Consider the following 21,942-nt stretch of genomic DNA (forward strand, 5'->3'; position numbering starts at 1 on the left):
TGGTTTACTCCTAGCCCTGTGAGCAACGAGGTCATAAGTGCTGATGCACTTTGCTCTACAGACGTGCTATCTAATAGTCAGTTCATGAGAAGCTCTCTCAACATAAGGTCTCCTTCTAGCACCCTCTCTCTCTCTATGTTGGGTCCTGATCGATTTCTCTTTGCTAAGGCTAACACTCCCTAGATCTCTCACATTTCTACATACTATCGTAAGCTTCTAATTGTTGTTCATGATTGTATGCCACTATGCCTTGCAAAGCTTCCCATGCTAGTTTCCTCTCCTCTTTGAGGTCTACTATGATATCCTCAAATGGCCTCCTGTGGTGGTCCATCCGGATTTGCAAGTTGTACTTGGTAACCATTTGTTGGATTTCATCCAAGAAATTCCCCAAATCAAGCTCCTCGTTGCGTCTACAATTTGTGATGGTCTCTGCCATGTCTGCGATCTCTTGCTCCACCAGGGTGTCGACAAGATTGATCAAGCTTGGTAGATTTACTTTCCCAATGATCGCGAGGTCCTTGATGCGACTGACTCCTGTGTCGTGTCTTCCTCTTGGTCCTACAACTTGGGTTTCTCAATTTCTTATCTAAGTCTCAAGGTCTTCTCCTACTGGTGGGTTAGTTCAATTTCTTAAGTCTAAGTGAGTTCCTTGTTATTTACAGACAATCCTCAATTTACAGTTAGTGTATGTGTGTGTGTTGGTGTGCATGTGCGCATGCTCTTTCCCGTTCACTATGCACAATTGGGCTTTCAGCTCTTCTTCGAGTTCACTTCAAGTGATAAAATCAATGTCGCGTGTGAATGCAAAATGGAAAATGCAGTTCACTCTATTCCCTTTTTTGTTCGCAACCTAATGTGGCTCTAACTGCATTCTCTAGTTGCTCCTAAGAATTGTCTAGGGTCTTTATTGCTCTTCTCACTCGATCAGGGTGGAATTGGGGTCTATGAGTTGGTTTCGGCTCTAAGTGGGTTTGGACTCTCAATTAGGCTATTAGAGGTTTCCTCTAGGCCATAGGTCACAATTTCCCGTGTTCTCGGCTTTCTATAAGCTCAGTCGTTTATCTTGGGGGGTTTCGCGGTCTCGTTCAGCTGGTTTTGGTGGTTAGAGACTAGGTGATTTGTCACTGTTTTTATGTTTTTCTCTATTATCTAATTCCCAGAATCGAACAGTCGTGGCCTGACTCAGGGAGTCGGACGATTCGAGTCTAATTGGGTGTGTCCAATTGGATGGCCATCCAATCAGACCAAGGTGGTATGATTCCAAAGTTTGGTCCAATTGAGGGCTATCTGATTGGACAAAAAGGTGGTCCGAATGGGGTGTCCGATTGGACAAAAAGGTGGTCCAAATGGGGTGTCTAACTGGAATCGCTCTCTCTCTCTCTCACTAAGGTGCAGAAATGAGCTCTCCCTTATTGGTTTTGGGCTTTTAGGGTCCTATCTAGCCATCTTTAACCTTCCAACTCCATGTCTTGCATACATTAAACCCGAAAACTCAAATTTTTTCCTTTTCTTCTCCCTATACTGCCTATTTCATAACAGCAAAACTTTATTGTTTCTCTACAAGTTCTTGGTCCTAATCTACCTAAATGCAACTAAAAATCACAAAGTAATCCATAGGTTGAATTAATTTACTTGTCTATTCTCAAAGAACTCCAAACACTTACTTGTTTTGAAGATCAAAGTGCCTAAATCTCCTACCTATATCAAGCACTAGTTTGGGGGTGAGACCCTACTTCAATGCTCGATTCAAAGTGTGGAAGTGCTCAAGGCTTGAATCCATTAGTCCCGAAAATAGAACCAAAATGATGGGAGCTCATGCTCAACCACCAAGACCCATGGACCGCTTATTCTTTCAAGTGTTTCAAGCCGAGCACTAATGGCTACCTCTCACATAGCCGATGCACTATCCCTCTCTATGAGTGTAGTGACCTTACCTCAATGACCAATTGAATACCCTCATCCCTCGTGCACACTGATAGATCCATGATTCGTGATGCGAGCTCAAGCAACCTCAATCCCTCTCCTTCAAGCTCCATCCTCCATAGCCATGTGAGACAAGAGAAGAGAAGAAGAAGAGAGGAGATGGTGGGAGATTCTCCACCTCGGTCACTCACTCTCACACACTCACTCCCTCACTTACTCACTCACACTCTCTCACTCAAGCACAAGCAAGAAGGCAACAAGAAGAAGAAGAAAAACAATGTTTGCCACCACACACCAAAGAATGAGCTTCTCATTCACTTTTTGAGTTTATATACAAAACCCTTATCCCTTTTGGGCGGTCATCCCCTTTTTTACATGGCCGGCCTCCTACCTTCCTAGCTTCCTTTCTACCACCCGTCTATCCTTACAATTTGCACAAGAGGGAGCTTGGTGCTCTTTTACAAGGATTTTGGCTGCACCTTTACATTCAAAGGTGCGCCTTCTCTTTTTTAGCACTTTTTTGGCTCCAATGGCCGTGCCTTGGACTTCTTATGGCCATACTTGCACTTTTGGGCTCTTCCAGGTCTGATTTCCTTCTGGGCCACCTCTTTCAGCTCCCGACTTGCACTTTTCCACCTTTTTCACTTTTTCTTGTGCTAAGGTTAACACCAAGATTTGTCTATTCTACGAGGTCAAAGTAAACTCAAACATGTTCATTGGAGGATGAATGACAAGTCAAATTAAACCTGTACATCTAGGGGAGGTCACAAAGGTTATACTGGCTGACTGAGTGATGGTTGTAGGTCGCTCTAATCCACCGCAACTACAAAGAACATGGATTACCTTATCTTCCCCTAAAATATAGATTTTTCCATATCCATTCCCAAAACCCTAATTATTATTTAATGGATATATCACAGTGCCATGCCCAGATTGTAACAGGGAATCCTCTTCCAAGAATATTATAAGCTTTTGGGCTACTCGAATAATGTATTCCCTTTCTAGTGGCATAAGGAATTACTTTTGTCCACCTGTTGTAGTCAAAACTGGTAGTCACCTTATCAACCGAAAATATTTAAGAAGTTTAGATTTGTTAAACCCTAGTAGGAATAGGGTTACTACAAACTAATAGAAATTTATTTCAAGGTAATGAAGCTAGAAAGAAATTCCTAGTATTTTAGGCCATGTGTATATCCACCATGCATTCATTGGGATACGAATGGTAAAAAAATTCTATGACTATCTTAGAGAGAACGTAATATCCTTATCCCTCTGACCCATAGGTAAGTCAAAAGATAGAAACAATTTCTAGTTGTAATTGAAACTCTAATTTAATGTACAAACCCTAATCATTATCAAGAAGACTGAATTATACATACTTTCCTTCCAAAATCAATGAGATCACATTAAGCAAGTTAACATCTTTCTTGAATATTATTACTTGAGAAAGATTTAATCATGAAATTTGTTTAAGTCCCCAAGACATTTCTTTGAAACTCAATAGCATGGAGAAGAAATTCCTTCTCAAATAGTACAAGCCGCTAGAATTTGATGATAAAGGGAAAGATACTCCAATCGAGGTGGAAATTTGTTTAAGTCCCCAAGACATTACTTTGAAACTCAATAGCTCAGGAGAAGAAATTCCTTCTCAAATAGTACAAGCCGCTAGAATTTGATGATAAAGGGAAAGATACTCCAATCGAGGCGGAAACATGGATAGAATCTATGGAAGATTATTTCATTGCTATAGGGACTACACGTGAAATCAAGCAATGATCACAATATTGAAACTGACAAGGGATGCCCATCTTTGGTGGAAACACTAGTGTAAGGACCAAGGAATGTCCGAAACCGCTATCACTTGGGATAGGTTGAAGGATGATGTGTGTGGGAGATACCTTTTGACCATGTATCAAGCTTAGAAGATGAATGATTTTTTCAACTTGAAGCAACTAAGCCTAAGCCTAAAACCTTACTACTCCAAATTCGTAACGCTTCTAAAATATGCACCATCAATGGATATTTCTCAATAAGTATCCAAATTTTGCAATGATCTAAATTCACCCTTGAATAGCATCTTGAGTCAATGCAACCATTAGATTTATAGGATGCATTGATTGGAGCAGCCCCAGTAATTCAAGAGATGGAACAAAGGTTAAGAAATGCTAAAGTTTGGAACAAAAACCATCAGAATAAGGGCAAATCCCAAGCCTATGCAAAAAGACCCCAAGGGTAGTATCAACGAGATAGGGCAAAGAGAGCCAAGTCAAATGGGATGGGGAACTTTGTACCCACAAGAAAAGACAATGAGGCTCCAAAGTGTTTTTATTGCAAGAAACCAGGACACTTCAAGAGATAGTGCTTGAAACTTGGCCCAAACAACCGTCAAGGACAATTTCAAGGGCAAAACCAAGCTGCCAAGGGCAAAGTTGCTGGAGTGACCCTGAAGGAGATCAGTGATGATAAAGATCCTATGATGGAAACTGATATGGAAAGAGCAAGGGTACATGCCATTCTCAACAAGAAGGGTCCAAATTGCCAATTCTCGATGATTTAGATACCAATAAATTATCAACGTGGTAGACCCTTTTGAACTTTAATTGACCATGAGAGTACCCATTCTTTCATATCACCAAGATGTCCAAAAAATTTAGGTATAAACACTATTTCTACACCTAGATTGCTTGTAGAGCTAGCAAATGGCAAAAAAGTTCTTTCAACACAACAGACTAATGAGGTAGAATTTTGCATGGGTGGAAATTCTTCCTAAATGAGTTTTCAAATTATGAACCTTACGACTCATGAATGTCAACTAGATATGGATTGGTTAATTCCAAACAATGCCCATATCCATTGCAGAAAGGGTGAAATTACATTTCAAAACCTAGAAGGGAAAAAAGTAACCACGCAGGGAGAAGCGGGAAAACCTAAAGTTAAGCTTGCTGAAGCTTCACAAATAGTGAAGGGTCTAAAGAAGGGATACCCATCTATCTAATTAAACTCAACAAGGCCAAGCAGGATAGTGAAGCCAAGGACCAACCATCTTGGCTAAAATATCATGCATATGTTTTTTTGGAAGGCCTGATAGAGCTTTCAGTTATGCGACAAGAGAGGTAGATCATGAGATGTTGAGAAATATGCAATCACATCCACTAAAGCCTCTTTGTAAGGAACAAAAAAGGCAAAGAAACACATTGCAAATAAAGCCTTAGACTAGGTCATGTATGCATGATTTATTAAAACCACAGTTGGCAAATACCATAGTCACTTTCCACCTTTCCTCACTTGTTGAGATGACAAGCTCAACACATGCGGATATTAATGATGGACCGCCCAGTTAGATGATTCCACATGTCTACACTTAGCACGTCGGTGGTCATTATGACTCTCACATGGTCATTGACTCATTACTTATTATATTCAGGTTGTTACACCTATTTACAGCTGGCATAGTTATAACGCCAGTCGACTAGTGTAGTCGGTTATGCATTGTTTGACTTAATAGACCACTTTCTTTTATGTTGTATCTTATCTATACTTTGTGTACATTGTAAAGTGTGTGAAAGAAGAAGAATAAACCAACAAGAAAACGTTTTGGCATCCATCTCTCTTCTTGTCTCTTGAGTGAGCTTCTCCTTGTGCATTCTGTGTGTGTTCGGCGCAGCATCTTGAGCAAGTCCCCTCACCACGCGATTCTTGACATGGTATTAGAGCTATGCCACTGACAGAGGCTGATTTTGAAGGCTGAAGTGAAGGAGAAGAAGCAAGGTTCGAGCAAGCAAGCCACGGGTAAGAAGCTCTCCTATTCTTTCACTCATTCTCTTGGACAATGCCTGTGGAGGCACCAGAAGCAGGGTAGAGCTAAAAAATATCATATTGCAGTGAGATTTGGTATGCACGAAGGGCATTGTGTATTCTGCAGAGAAACCCTTTAGGGCCTGCCCGTAGTTATTTTGGGCATCTGAGGCCGTTTCAAGCCCCGTTTTAGAGCCGCAAGGTTGCGGACAACAGTTTCAAGGTACACTGTGACTTCGGCTATATTGACCGAAAGTGGGTGCATAGGTTACAAATTTCAGATCTGTAAGTTCAAAGGTGTCTACCAGCGAATAAACACAAGGTTTATCTACAAACTGGTTGCAGATTGCATGTATTGTTGAGCAGACAGAGAAAAAGGCTGTCTGGTGTATTACTATGCACTACAGGTCGAGGGTTACAGAAGATTTGCTTGCTGTTTAGTATTAGTTTTCTGATAATGGCAAAGAACAGTGGAAACCCCATCATTGAGAAGCTTAACAAGAATAACTACCCTTCATCGAAGTTCCGTGTCACGAACTTCCTTATTGGAAAAGGCCTCTAAGAGTTTGTTTCAGGTGAAGAAAAGGAGCCGGAGGTGAGTGATCCTCCAACTACACAAGAGACAAAGGCACGGAAGGAATGGAATGTAAAAGACAAAAAGGTTATGTATTGGCTGCCTGCAGTAATTGACAATAATATGCTGGGACATATTAGAAATGTAGAGAATTCATATGCAGCTTGAACCATACTTGAAAGTATGTTTTCTATAAATACAAAGGCATGAAAGATTCAACTCAAGCAAGAGTTGAATACATTGAAGAAAGGGAAGATGTCTATCAATGAGTATGCACTGAAGGTAAGGAGCATTGCAATTCTCGATGATGATGATTTGGTGTCGTCTACCTTGGGTGGACTTAACAATGAAAAGGCTTGGAAGTCTTTTGTAACTTCCGTATATGTCAGAAAGCCATTTCTAGATTTCGATGAGTTGGCCTCCCTTATGATCACTGAAGAGATCAACATGCAGAGTGAGACATCTGAAAAAAATAGTGAACAAGTCCAAGCTTTCTACTCCAATTCAGGAAGGGGACATGGCAGGTTCTCTTCAAGAGGTCGTGGTACAGGAGGTGGTAGTGACAACCAGCAAAACAGATTGAATCAGTAATTTGGCGATATGCACGTTTCAGGAGATCTGGTAACTTTAGAGGCAAGGGGAGCTTTAGAGGAAGAGGTGGATAGCAGAATAGAGGTTCTAACAACTCTAGTATTGTGTGTCACTATTGTGGTAAAACAGGTCATATTGCAGCCCAATGTTATGCTAAGAAAGATGATATTCGCAGTGGTAAGTTGCAGCAAGAAAACTATGCGTCGTCTTCAAGACAAAATGAAGACAAAAATGAACGTATGTTTGTTATGCAGCATATGTTGAATGCTGTTACAGGAAAGGGAACACATGATGATGTTTGATATGTTGATTCAGGTGCATCTAATCATATGACCAGCCATACAGAATGGCTTGGAGAGATGCAGGATTTGCAAAATGCAGGTTATGTACAGACGGGTGATGATTCATGCCACCCAATTTCACACATTGGAAAAGTTTCATTGTCCTTGCATGATGGTAAGAAAAAGAGTCTTTCAGATGTATTACATGTGCCATCTATTACAAAGAACTTGGTGTCAGTCGGTCAGATGGTAGAGCAAGGGCTGCAAGTCAGATTTAATGCAAAGGGCTACTTTGTAGAAGACTTCAATGACAAGTGCAGGTTAGTTACAAAGGGAAGTAGAGTTGGACATATGTTTACTCTGGATGCTGGAATTCCTACTATGAATGCTGCTATGTATGCTAAAGGAAAATGTTTTGTTGCAGATATTGAAATTTGGCACAAATGCATTGGACATGCAAATGTACAAAGACTGGAATTAATGCAATCCAAAGGGTTCGTTACAGGTTTGCCTACATTTAGAGCTGCAGAATTTCATAAAGTATGCGAAGCATGTCAATTTGGTAAGCAGGCAAGACAACCCTTTTCACATGACAGAGATGTAAGCAGAAATATCCTTGATGTTGTGCATACAGATATTTGGGGGCCTACACAAAATGTATCTCTTGGAGGCAATTCATACTTTGTCACATTCATTGATGATTGTTCTAGAAAGCTATGGGTATATTTTATGAAGGAAAAGAGTGAAGCGTTTGAGCACTTTAGAACTTTCAAGGCTACAGTTGAAAGAGAAATAGGCTTGAAAGTAAAGTGCTTGAGGTCAGATGGAGGGGGAGAGTACCTCTCGAATGAGTTCAGTGATTTTCTGAGGTCTCATGGGATAAAGAGACAGTTCACATGCAGGTATACCCCACAGCAAAAATTGTGTTGCAGAAAGAAAAAACAGGCATATTGCAGAAGTTGCACGTGCCTTGATGGCTGAAAAGAATATGCATAAGCATTTTTGGTTTGAAGCTGTTCATACTGCTGTTTATATTATGAACAGAACTCCCACAGCTACAGTTCATGGGATGACTCCTGAAGAATGCTTTACTAGCAAGAAGCCTGATGTATCGCACTTGAAGGTATTTGGTTGTGTTGCATATGTTCATGTGCCAGATGAGCTACGGAAGAAGCTTGATCCAAAGGCAGAAAAATGTGTCTTTATTGGATACTATTTAGAGCAGAAAGGGTATCGCTGTTATAACCCTGTCACATGTAAGTTCAGAGTGAGCAAGGATGTCATCTTTGATGAAACGAGCAGTTGGTATGCATCTAGTGGTGATGCATTGGATGATGATGATGATCATGACACTCATGTGCAGGCTAAAAAGTAAGAATCACGGACTCTTAGTGGACCAAAGACATCATCTGGTGGTCCATGGTCTGGGAGACTAAGGAGTAGCTCTACATCTTCAAGTGCATCTAGTATCACTACAGGTAAAGACAAATGAAATAATAAAGTGTCAGATGGCATTGATGCAGTTCTTGATGGAGACTCCAGTGGCTCAGAGAGCTTGAATGATGAGCTTGGTATTCCTTTTGTCAGGACATCAGGTGTACAAAGAACTCATAGTAATGTAAAGGCTCCATTGAGTGATCCGGTGTTACGCAGATCTAGCAGGGTCATATATCCTGTTAAAAGATTTGGTTTTGAAGGTTATGCAGCTCACCATTATGCTTATATGGTGAAACTAGTTGAGGATGTTGAGCCCACTTGCTTTGAGGATGCTTTTGGTCATACTCATTGGGATGCAGCAATGGATGAGGAGATGGTTGCATTAGAGACCAATAAGACTTGGGATCTAGTATCATTGGCGAAGGGCAAGAAAGCTATTGGATGTAAGTGGGTTTATAAGATTAAGCACAATGCAGATGGTTCTATTAGTAGGTACAAAGTTAGGCTGGTTGCAAACGGCTATGCCTATACATATGGCATAGATTTTGAAGAAACCTTCAGTCCAATTGCTAGGATGGCAACTGTCATATGTGTGATTGCTTTGGCAACAACCAAAGGTTGTAGGTTGTAGCAAATGGATGTGAAGAATGCCTTCTTGCATGGTGATTTGCAAGAAGAAGTGTATATGGATCAACCAGCAAGCTATGAAGATTTAGAGCATCCCACGTATGTGTGCAGTTTAAAGAATGAGCTCTATGGGCTCAAGCAAGCATCTAGAGCATGGTTTGACAAGATCAAAGAGTATCTTGTCAATATTGGCTTTTATGTTTCTAATGTTGATCACTCACTTTATGTGAGAAAGGAAGATGCAGGTTTGGTCATCATAGTCATCTATGTGGATGACTTGATTATTACAGGTGATAGTGATAGTGTCCAATGCCTTCGTGAATATGTCAGCTACCTGATCCTCTGTGCTAACATAAACTAGATCAATAAGACCTAGTAAAATCCTCTCCCGCACATAGTGATAATGCACCTCAATGTGCTTTGTTCTAGCATAATAGACTGGGTTATTTGCCAAGTGTATACTGCTCATGTTGTCATAATAAATGACAACTGGCCCATCTGTAGGTTGATGCATATCATAAAGTAGCTTATGCAACCAAGCTACCTCACATGCAGCCATTGCTACACCCCTGTACTCAGCCTCTGTGCTCGACAAGGCAACTATAGGCTGTTTCTTGCTGCTCCAAGTGACTGCAGCACTCCCAAAAGAGAACACATATCCACTGGTAGATCTTCTATCAGAAATACTACCAGCCCAATCAGCATCAGTGTATCCATGTAGCTGTATCTGAACCCAGTCTCATAAAATAGTCCATACTGCAATGTGGACTTCACATACTTGAGTATGCATCTAGCCGCATCCAAATGCGGTTTCCTTGGAGCTTGCATAAACTGACTTACCAATCCAACAACATAGCTCAAATCTGGCCTGGTAATAGTCATATAAATCAAACTTCCTACTATGCATCTGTACATAGTAGGATCTTCCAGAATCTCACCTGCATCTGCGCTCAGCTTCACATTCTACTCCAAAGGAACTGAAATAGGCTTACAGCCTGTTATCCCATATTTGGACAGCATGTCCAATCCATACTGCCTCTGCAAGAGCCGTATCCCACTTGATGATCTAATCACCTCAATGCCCAAGAAATAATGCAGCTCTCCCAAATCCTTCATCTCAAACTTCTGCTTCAATAGCATTTTCACATGAAGAATATCTTCATCACTATCACCTGTCATAATCAAATCATCAACATAAATGACAAGTAGCATAATACATTTCTCTGTTTTTCTCACATAAAGTGAGAAATCTGCCTTGGAAATCTAAAAGCCAATAGTGACAAGATAATGTCCTATCTTGTCAAACCATACTCTAGGTGCTTACTTCAAGCCATACAAGGCTTTCTTCAACCTGCAAACAAACTCAGGATGAATAGCATGCACATAACCTGGTGGCTGCTCCATATAGACCTCTTCTTGCAAATCACCATGCAAGAAGGCATTCTTTACATCCATATGATGTAAAGACCATCCCTTTGATGTAGCCATAGCAATGATTGCTCTTAGGGTTGCCATCCTTGCAACCGGACTGAATATTTCTTCATAATCAATGCCATATGTTTGTGCATATCCCTTGACTACTAATCTTGCCTTGTATCTGTTCACAGAACCATCTGCATTGTGCTTCACCTTATAAACCCACTTACAACCAATTGCATTCTTATCTTTAGGCAAAGGTACCAATTCCCATGTAGCATTTGCTTCCAAGGCATCCAAGGCTTTCTCCCATTTTTCTTTTCCCATAGCTTGCTCAAAAGAAGTGCGTTCTGGTTCCTGTATCACTTTGACCATATAGGCATAGTCAATGGCTGTAAATCCATCATATTTCAGCCTTTCCATAGGATACCTGGCTCTAGTAGACCTGCACAAAGTAGGTTCACTCCCAGGTGCTCTCAAAACATCCCTAGTCTTCCTTACTCCAAGTGTAACAATAGAAGGAATACCCAACTCATCATCAATGCTCTGTTCTGAGCCATTGGATTCACCATCCACATAAGAGTGACCTGCATTCACATCAAATATGGGCTGATCTACCTTCTCTTTTCCTTTTCGTGAAACCTGCATACCACTATCTGCATTTTTTTAAGGAGATTCTCATGATCTCAATCTGCCTATCCATGGCAAAGAATGTGAACCACTGCTAGAGGACACTCCAGGTCCACTAATATTTTGTGACTGCTGCTATGAATTCTGTGCATCATTACCATTTTGTGCATCTACATCATCAATCACATTTACTGGTTTATACCAGCTACTCATCTCATCAAAAACAACATCTCTTCTCACTGTAAACTTACGAGTAGAAGGGTTATAGCATCTATATCCTTTCTGTTGCAGAGAGTAACCAATAAAGATGCACTTCTCAGCTTTTGGATCCAACTTGGATCTCAACTCATCTGGCACATGAACATAGGCAATGCAACAAAAAATTTTCAAATGAGAAATATCTGGTTTCCTACCAGTATACCTCTCCTTTTGAGTCATCCCATGTATTGCTGCAGTGGAAGTCCTGTTCATTATGTAAACTGCTGTAGCAATTGCTTCAGCCCAGTAAAAATCTGGCAAGTCTTTTTCGTTGAGCATAGCACGAGATACCTCTCCAATATGCATGTTTTTCCTTTCTGCAATTCCATTTTGTTGTGGGGTATGACTGCATGAATATTGCTGCTTTATGCCATGCTCCTGCAGGAACCTTGCAAACTCATTTGAGAGGTACTCTCCCCCTCCATCTGACCTTAGGCATTCTATTTGCAGGCCTGTTTCTTTTTCAACCATAGCTTTAAGAGTTTTGAAATGCCCAAACACTTCACTTTTCTTTTTTATAAAATACACCCAAACTTTTCTGCTATAGTCATCAATAAAATTGACAAAATAATGACAGCCTCCAATAGATGCAGCTTTAGTAGTCCACACATCAGAGTGGATTAATTCCAATGGCTTCTTACTCTCTTAAACATGTCTAGGAAATGGTTTCCTTGCCTATTTTCCAAATTGACAGGCTTCACATACCTTATGCATTTCTACAACCTTGAATTTAGGCAATCCTGCAACAATATTTTGGGCCTGCATTGATTTAAGTCGTTGTACATTAATATGACCAATGCGTTTATGCCAGATATCAATATCTGCAACTACACCGGTCCCATGTGCAAACATTGCTACACTCAATTTAGGCATGTCTGCATCCAACGTAAACATTCTGCCCTTCTTCTTTCCTTTTACTATCAAGCGACCTTTATTTTTCATATCCTCAACAAAGCATCCATGAGGATTAAATCTGACCTGCAAGCCCTGCTCAACCATTTGACCAACATAAACCGGATTTTTGGTGATATTCGGGACATGAAATACATCTGACAGGTATTTCTTTTTCCCATCTTGCATAGACAAAGGAATTTTTCCAATCTGCACAATAGGATGTGCAGTATCATCACCAGTCTCCACAAATCCTAATTTTTCCATTTTTCTTGTATCCTGCATTCATTCTGCATGACCTGTCATGTGGTTTGACGCACCCGAGTCAACATACCACACTTCGTTGCTTTCTTCTGCACTTATCATAGAATTGTTCATGTGCTGCACCATAAATAAATGCTCATTTCTGTCATCACCCTATCTACTAGAAGATGCATAATTCCCTTATTGCAATTTTTCATTCATGATGTCATTCTGCTTTTTATAGCAATCTTTAGCCATATGACCCATTTTACCACAGTAGTAGCATTCAACATTGCTATTTGTATTTTGGCCTCTTTGCCATCCACCATGACCTCTTTGGCTCCCCCTGCCTCTAGAGTTACCACGTCCTCCCCCATAGGACTGGTTTTCTTGAGTTTGCTGCATATTCTAATTTCTACCACGGCCTCCAGATCGGCCTCCTCTACCTTTGCCTCTACCTCTTCTAGCATTTGAGTAAAAGATAGTTTCTTTTGAAGTTCCTCTTGAAGAAGATGCACCACCATTTCTTTGCTCCTCAGAAATTAAAAGAGCAATCAACTCCTCAAAATCAAGAAATCTTTCATGGACGAAAATGGATGTTTGGAACTGTGCATAATCCTTTCCTAGACCATTCAAGGTCACAGAAACTAAATCATCATCTTCCACTAGCGAGCCAATGGAAGCAAGTGCATCTGCAATCTTCTTCACCTTCATGTGGTAGTCATTGATGCTCATACTTTCTCTTTGCACATTGTGCAACTCTTGCTTGAGCTGCATTTTCCTGGCTTGCGTATTTGTGCTATACATTTTTGACAAAGTATCTCATGCCTCCTTTGGCGTACTTGCATCCTGAATATGCACAATCATAGAGTCTGAAATATTGATAGACAGCCAGTACATAACTTTTCTGGCTCTCTCATGCCATCCTTTAAATGTCTGCATTTGCTATTGATTGGGAACATCAGGAAGAATTAGTTCTTCTTCATTTCCTGCAACAAATTCCCAATATCATTTTCCCATAAGGAAATTCATCATTCTAAACTTCCATGCTTGGAAGTTATTCTTGTCAAGCTTTTCAGTGACAATATGTGAAAGAGAATCAGATGCCATTACAAAACACTGCAAAAAATTGTCACTGCAAAAAACACAGCTTCAGCCTCACAAGGGCAAATCTGCAAAACTGACAAAAGTGGTATTTGACCACACAGTCACTTCCTAGTGACGATTTTGCATCAACAGACAACAAGGATGATTCTGTAACTCCCAATGTCTCTGCACACAAGAATACGATGCAATTTCTACGGTAACTTTTCATCGACATGTAGAACAGTGGTCACACAGCAAAAAACAGGGCCTTTTCCTGAGTATGTGTGGAAACTTCCACCTCCAAAACAGACCCCAAAATGGCCTCAAATTAAAAAAAACAGGGCAATCAAGGGCTAAACCCCTCTCCCGCAGCATATACTACCCTCTTGCTACACAGCGAAGGACATCTCAATCTGAGACAATGCACTCTTGCACTTTCCGGCTGTGCTACCTGTAGAGACTTGCTCCCAAACTCGAAAAATGAAAGCAACACTGGTCCTCTTACCAGAACACCGTGAACTTGGTTTTCTTTCTTGAGCTCCTTACCACGAACTAGGCTCTGATACCATGTCAAGATTGTGGGAGAGGTGGAAGGAGTCTCACTTGTAGCTTTCTCACTTGCACAATGGGAGAATACACACAAAGGTGGAGGCTGAAAACAGTTTTCCTCTTCTTAGTTGTGTAAGCCAAAAAGAACACTAGTACAGAGAAATAGAAGAACCCTATATATGGGTCTCAAACCAAACTCAACTAACTAAGGTGGCATACTAACTGAGCCATGAACTAGAGTAGATAAGGATAGCTGTCATCTAGCTATTATTCATGGGCGGTGTACCAACCGCATCAGCTAACAAGTCGGTGACATAAATGCACAACAGTCACCCTGGTATATCACGAGTGGAGCTCAATATCTCAACAGTCCCAAAGACAGTATGGCTTGGATATGTTGTCCAAGTATGGTATGATAGCATGCAAACCACTTTCAGCCCCGTTGGAGTAGAATGTAAAGTCGAGTGCTGATGTTGGGGTGAGATAGAAGACCTTACTATGTTCAGGAGGATAGTGGGGAGTTTGATCTACATGACCATTATAAGACCAGACTTGAGCTACGTTATTGGTCTTGTGAGTCAGTTTATGCAAGTACCTAGAAAGCCACATTTGGATGCAGTCAGACGCATATTGAGATATGTAAAGTCCACATTACATTATGAAATTTTCTATGACGCAGGTACAGATGTATAAGTGTTTGGATACACAGATGCAGATTGGGCTGGTAGTATATCTAATAGAAGATCTACCAGCGGATACATGTTCTCTCTTGGTAGTGCAGCAGTTACTTGGAGCAGCAAAAAGCAATCTACAGTTGCTTTATCAAGTACAAAGGCTGAGTATAGAGGTGCCGCTGTTGCAGCATGTGAGGTAGTATGGTTGCAAAAGTTGTTGGTTGATTTAGATGTGCAGGTGAAAGGTCCATTTATCATTTATTGCGACAACATGAGCAGTATACAGTTGGCTAGGAACCCTGTGTTCCATGCTAGGACAAAACATATTGAGGTATACTACCACTTTGTGAGAGAGAAGGTACTAGCAGGTGAGATTGACTTGGTGTATGTCAGCACACAGATTCAGATAGCTAACATCTTCACAAAGGCATTGGGTACAGAGAAGCTTCAAAAGTTTTGAAGCTTACTTGGAGTTGTAGAGATGCAGTTGAGCTTGAGGGGGAGTGTTGAGATGACAAGCTCAACACATGCGAATATTAATGATGGACCGCCTGGTTAGATGGGTCCACATGTCTACACTTAGCACGTCGGTGGTCATTATGACTCTCACATGGCCGCTTACTCATTACTTATTATATTCAGGTTGTTACACCTATTTACAGCTGGCATAGTTATAGCGCCAGTCGACTAGTGTAGTCGGTTATGCATTGTTTGACTTAGTAGGCCACTTTCCTTTATGTTGTATCTTATCTATACTTTGTGTACATTGTAAAGTGTGTGGAAGAAGAAGAAGAAACCAGCAAGAAAACGTTTTGGCATCTATCTCTCTTCTCGTCTCTTGAGTGAGCTTCTCCTTGTGCATTCTGTGTGTATTCGGTGCAGCATCTTGAGCAAGTCCCCCCACCATGCGATTCTTGACATCACCTACCAATACCACCTACTTTAAGCCTATAAAAGGCACTCATCCCCACACTCATGTCATTAGTCATTATCATTCAATTGTACTTGCATTATGCTTGGATAATATTAGTTGTTCTTCTTTGTCAATGCTTATGCCTCATTATGATTGTCTATTTTCTCATTAGAGATCCTACATAGCATGCATTCTCAATATTTTAACATGGTATCAGAGCGGGTCTCAAGTTAATGAGTCATTAGGCCACTGATTGGGTCATTTCAATTTGAATTTCTGGCTCCCTCCACTTTCCCATGAATCTCTCACCTACCTCCCTAGCCACCCACCCTCAGTGGAGGGCTTGAATCTCTCAAACCAGGTGTTTCAACTCATACTTTCTTCTGGGGAATTCTTCCTCTGCTCCAGACGCTCCTCCCTGTTACTTCAAAGCCCGAATCATCACCTCCTTGCTCCAGCATTCTACCTGCATCAGTTCGTTGTCCAAAATGCGCCTGCAATTGTTGTACTGTTGATGTCGCACCTGCAGTCCACAATTCCTGACAAGCACCATGGGGCTTTGAAATCCCATGAGATAGGCTCTCTATCCATATAAAAATTTTTGAAAATGATCAAGTCTATGTGCTACAATCAGCAAAAAATCATACGCCTGATGTAACCCTAACAAAGAACCCATGGCTCATTCAACATCAAGCTTCTATTTCCCTTCATTTTCTCTTTTTTTTCAATCAATTGGAGTTTTTTCCACTTGGGTTAGAGTTATTACTCAGTTTCTAGTAACATTTGAAGCATCAAACCAGCAAGAAGGGGACATTTTGGAAGATTCAAGTTCAATCCAAGAAGATACAAGAACAATGTCCATTGACACTCATCTAGTGCTCTTAGCACTTATGTCATCTAATACAATCAGCTTTGCCTCTGATCAAATCTAATTTTTGTTTGCTACTCCAGCATCAAATCTAGGAGGGGAAGACTTGAACCATGAACTTACAAGACCTTGAAGATCCCAATTTCAAAGGGCATACTGGTCACCTAATCACCTAGCATCTCTTGATACTAATCACCTAGTGCTTCTTGGCATCTCAACTCATCTGCTACTGAAATCTAAAAATTTTGGAGCTAATTTGCTGTTGATCCTGCAACCTCAACATGGGCAAGGACTCATCGACAACTAGATTCAACGGTGTCGGATACCATACATGGCAAACTAGGATCAAACTGATCCTAATGAAGAAAGGCTTGTGGTCAATCACAAGTTCTAAAAATTTTGGAGCTAATTTGATGTTGATCCTGCAACCTCAACATGGGCAAGGACTCATCGACAAATAGATTCAACGGTGTCGGATACCATACATGGAAAACTAGGATCAAACTGATCTTAATGAAGAAAGGCTTGTGGTCAATCACAAGTTCTCAAGAGAAGAAACCAAGGGAAGTTGCACTTTCAGTCATATGGGATAAAAATGATGATAAGGCTCAAGCTATTAGCAAGCTCGAACTAGATGATAGCTACATTCATCATGTTGATGATTGTGAAACCTCTCACGCAACATGGGATCGATTAGAAACCCTGTTTGGAGCTTATTAAAAATCCTCCAAATATGGTTTACTGATTGAAGTTTTTAGGCTTGACATGAAAAGTAGTACCTCACTTACAACTCATTTGAACTATATGGAAATATTGTTGACACAACTTGCAGGAATCAACTTGAAGATGGATGAAGACATTTGCATTGGAGTGCTTCTCAAGAGTCTTCCACCCAAGTTTGATAATGTGTCTACCACATTAATCAACATGCCAAAGCCGAAGCTTGTGGATATCAAAGCCTCTCTCCTGGAAGAGGAAAAGAAGATCAAGATCAAGGGAGAAACAAGCATCCCAAGCGGAGACCAACAACTCCTCTATCTGAAAGGGAAGAAGAGCATAGCCTGTGACTTTTGTAAGAAAACTGGGCATATTGAGAAATTTTTCCATGCTAAGAAAAGGTCTCAAAGAGCATATATTGCTACAATCAAAGAAGATGAAGACAACAATGAAGAAGAAGAAGAAGAAGAAGAAGAAGAAGAAGACACCAAAGAACAAAAGGATAGGACTCACCAATTCCTCTTTTCTAGCTCATTTTCTCAAAGACTTTTTAAAGGTTAAAATGTGGACTTGCCTAATGTTCTCACCATAAGCTCCTATACTCCTCATATAACCTCTGCACATTACAGCCTCTACACACTTAGTGAGGCCTTGTAACAGCCTCTAGCTTTGTATGGTTGGTTCTTTCCATGTCTACACTTAGCAAGGTTCTACTCATGACAGCCTCTATATACTCGGTGTCTTTCTTGGTTGTGATTGAGGAGGGATGTTGAGAAATGTGCAATCACATCCACCAGAGCCTCTTTGTAAGGAACAAACAAGGCAAAGAAACACATTGCAGATAAAGCCTTAGACTAGGTCATGTATGCATGGTTTATTAAAACCACAATTGGTGAATACCACAGTCACTTTCCACCTTTCCTCACCTTCCAATACCACCTACTATAAGCCCATAAAAGGCACTCATCCCCACACTCATTTCATTAGTCATTATCATTCAGTTTGTACTTGCATTATGCTTGGATAATATTAGTTGTTCTTCTTTGTCAATGCTTATGCCTCATTATGATTGTCTATTTGCTCATCAGTGATCCTCTATAGCATGCATTCTCAATATTTTAACATGGGATCCACACGAGTTATTCTTGGTTTATTCATTGGAAGATTTGAAGTTCTAGGTTCCAAATATAGCTCTATATGCATAAACACATATTGAATTAGTACCTCTTTTATGCTATTATTATTTATTCCAAGCTTGAAATCTTTAGATTCTACCCTTCCAAGCAGAGATGAATGAGCTCTCATATCTTCGCCTTTTCCCACATTTTGCATGCTACATGGTGATCCAATTGCCTTTGCTAATGATAGTAGGAATCTATCTTCCATCTATTTGAAATGAGTTAATTGGAATGAGTTAAACACTGATATGGATGTGATTTGGGAGCTTGGACACCTTGTTGAAGGTTGAATTTCTGTATCCATGGTAGAAAGAGAGAGAGAGAATACTAGGCTACCACAAAGAAGGGAAAAATACGAGAGGGATAAAAGAAAGGAGGAAAAAAAAAGAGTGCCAAGATTTTTCTTGATTTGACTTTAGATTAAACCGGTCATTATCATTCATCCAAACATATCATTAAATAAAAGTGGTAGAGACTATATGTCATTAATACAAAGAATATCATAGTCATAAATATAAGGGGCTAAAAATAGATATTGATAATACAAATTCAGTGTGAACCCGCTAGGAAAGAAGAGGTAGCATAGTAAATGAGCCATTACCAAGGATGGACTATGTGGGTGTAGTCCAACTGTAGAATCACTAGCATATCCTCATGTCGATCACCTAACATGCTAGTGAATAATATCATGCCACATCACCAAGGCATGTAGCGGATGCTAGCTCCTCATGTAGAGCTTGACATCTCAACAATTATGTCTCTTCATTCTCATTAGCATGGATATTAATCCCCTTGACTCTACCATGTGCCTCAATCCCATCAACCGACTACATGATCACTACAACAACAGAGCCTCCAATGCAATATGTGACTAGTTTATACATAACAAAGGCTATATCATAGCCCTAAAAATAAGTTATTGACATTACAAATATTCAATTGTCATTGCTTAGATAACACAATATAGTTCACAGAGAGAGAGAGAGAGAGAGAGAGAGAAAGAGAGAGAGAGAGGATTAGGGCCCCCTGTCTCCTCTATCTAAACTACATTTTTTTTATTTAGTCCTACATCCCCTCTCATAATCTACCTAAGGATCCATCATTCAAAGTCTTGAAGCATCCTACCTTAGTATGAAGATCGAATTGCCCTCCTTTAAGCTTAAGATGTACTTTTGATAGGATAGATCATAATCATAATTATTTTGAATGGATAACACATGTAATGAAACTATCAAAGTTTGAGCATATAATGATGTTTCATAGCTTCAGTTAGTGGATTCTAAGGTTCACACCTCTAGGAGGGTATTTTCAATAGGAGTATCCCCTATTGTGATGAGATTAATCTATGCATTGCATGCTAGCTAGAAATATTGTTAAAATCCCTTCTTTGCTTTACATTCAATACTATGTTGGATTCAACTTAATTCGAATCAACCTTAAAGAAAGTTAGATCCAAAAAGGACCCTAGGTTCATAACATTGATTAAACCTATCATCCACGATATAGATGAAGTTAATTTTGAAATGAGATTAGGTTATCTACAAGATAAGGACAATAAGTTAACTGCTACCTAAAGTAGTCTAGGTGAAAGAAGAAGGATAGCTAGTCTTAACTGAACTAAAAACTTTGTTTATAAACCTATTTCATTAAGGGCTAATCATAGAAGGGTTAGTTGAGGAAAGTGAGTATGTCCTAACCAAAGTAATGTCATTTCCTTGTACCAGCAAGTTGTAACCCTTACTATGAAACTCAAGATAAAGGATAGACAAGGTAGATTAACAAGCAAAAAATGTAGGGGATTGTACATGTCTAAAGGATTCCCTTTGAAGATCCCCATGAAAAGAAACTATCTATAGCCTTAACAGCTTGTGAAGTTAAACTTCTACATCCATAAAGGGGGACTGCGGTTCAAAGGAACCATAGAGGTCCTATGGAGGCTATCAAGCAAAGTATCCCTTCCAATCTAATCAAGGATCCATGTCAACAAAATCCTATCAACTATTGCTATCCTAACTTTCACTAAATATTTGACATCACTTCCAATGCAAGAGTGGAATTTGAATATCACCTCTAGCTACAACCACATTTGCCCACTCAACAAGGGAACAAGCCTTATGTTGATGAAATTGGGTGTACAATCCACATCAACATGCACAATTAATATTTCCACTTTAGAAGTTCGACATATGTGCTTTTCTTGATTGTCACCACCACTAGGCTTAAAACACAAATTGAACAAGAGATCCTTTATATGGAAATGTCACAAGAAATGGCTTAGAAGTAGAATCTACCTCTACTCAACTACTTCAAGGAGCTTGACAACCATCTTTCTCATGTCTTCTAAAGAAGGGTGGCATTGGCATACTACTAGAAAAGTAGAGATTCTTTGAAACAAATCTATTTGCTGAGGTTATAGATTGATTCCAAGAAGGAAGGCATCCCATAATGATGTGTACTATGATACATTCAAACTACCCATGTTAGTGCAATGAATACCCACATTTACTATGTGATGCAATAGTTGAGCAAGGATTATCTTGATGCCAAATAGTCATTACCTTACCCATTATGACTATGACTTAATTGTTATAAATGTAAATGCAATTTAAATGATGACATATTTAGCTCAAAAGTATAGACTTGATATTAACATTTAAATTGCCCAGGAAAACAATGCAAACATAACTACTAGTCATTGGTGTATGGTACATTTGGTCAAAGTGGATTGATTTGGTTCCAAAAATTTTGTGTTGATTAGATACACAAAGCTAAAATCATTCAAATAGAACACTTTCTAAGGAAAAACATGCTACACAAAAAAATGACCCAATAGTCACTAATACATGACACATTCCACAAAGTGATTTGTATTAATGTCTACCTAGTAGCAATGATCATGCCATACTATTAAACAAATAATGAGGTATAAGTGTTAGCATGTGATGCCATTATTCAAAAATGACTTAAGCACAAGATATCTCAACACCTATATCAAGTATATCAAAAGACTTAACTGATGGCACACTCAACTCCAAAAGGGATTGCGTGTATTCTAGTGATTTCTAAGCATAATGCATTCCCCATTAGTAGCCTAGAAAACACTAGTAGGCTTGTTGTATTCCACGATGGTGTCCCAATTTATCATCAATTTCCCCAATGGATACCTAATCCAATGCCCAATTTTGGCTCTTGGGATCAAGATTAGGCTTTCCTAATCACCCCAACATAAAAGATCGCATTATTAAGCTTCTTGCTATTATAAGTTCTAATCTTTCAAGATTTTGTTGACAT

Source organism: Lygodium microphyllum, chromosome 5, assembly GCF_053477565.2.
Source record: "Lygodium microphyllum isolate KBCC chromosome 5, Lygodium_microphyllum_v1.1.10, whole genome shotgun sequence".
NCBI classification, from domain to species: Eukaryota; Viridiplantae; Streptophyta; class Polypodiopsida; order Schizaeales; family Lygodiaceae; genus Lygodium; species Lygodium microphyllum.